This window comes from Passer domesticus, chromosome 13 (genome assembly GCF_036417665.1).
Source record: "Passer domesticus isolate bPasDom1 chromosome 13, bPasDom1.hap1, whole genome shotgun sequence".
In the NCBI taxonomy this organism is placed as follows: domain Eukaryota; kingdom Metazoa; phylum Chordata; class Aves; order Passeriformes; family Passeridae; genus Passer; species Passer domesticus.
Window position 1 is genome coordinate 3100431 of NC_087486.1, and position 996 is coordinate 3101426.

Sequence of the window (996 nt, forward strand, 5' to 3'; positions counted from 1 at the left end):
CAGCCATTCTGGGAATAACAGGAAGAGGGAAAATGACAGTGGGGAGCCCACCATTTGTCCCTGTGCCGCTTTCCTCCTCCACAGCTGCATCCAGAGCATCATTTCTGGGTGCCAGCAGCTTTGGATTGCTGAAATAGAGATGAAGACACATCCTGCCCTGAGAACTGCCTTCCCAGTGCCCACACCAGGGTTACGGGCTGGGAGCCCGGCTGAGGAAGGGATGTGTGTGAGCAGAGGGTGACAGTGACATGGGATATTCCTTATCTGGCTGCTAATGCACTTTTTATCTCCTCCCTCAGGTGCGAGCGCTGTGACAAGCCTCGTACTTGAGCGACCTTCAGAGCAGCCTCCTGAGCTGTGCTGTCCTCACACATGACAATTTATTGTCCCTCATCGCCAGGTTTGGGAGCTTAGTGTGGCTTGGGTTTCTGGTAATAACCCTGAAACAACAATCCCAGTCCAGTGCAGCCCGGAGGAGATTGACGGGAGACCTCACCACGGTCCCTGTATGGCCCATTCGGGGTCACACTTAGGGTTGGACTCGATGATCCTCAAGGGTCGCTCACAACTCAGAATAATCCGTGATTCTGTGATTTTGGGGGCTGCAGCTTCCTCAGGAGGGGCAGCACCGATCTCTGCCCTCTGTGACCAGTGACAGGACTCGAGAGAATCGCTGGAGCTGTGTCAGGGGAGAAAATTAGGAAAAGGTTCTTCACTCAGAGGGTGGCTGGTTCCACAGGGAAGCCCAAGAGAGCTCACAAGCAGCGTTTGTCTGGCAAACGCTCTCGGCACACGGTGGGCTTGCTGCGGCTGTGAGGGGCCAGCAGTGAGACCCTCCAGCACGATCCCAGCAGGTCCCCGCCAGCACGGGATATTCCATTAAATAATTAACGGCAGTAAGCGTGCGAGCACCGCGATCCACCCCGAGCCGAGCCGGGCCTCCAGGGCAGCGCGCTGAGGGAGGCGCGGGCTGAGGGAGGCGCGGGCGGCCCCGGG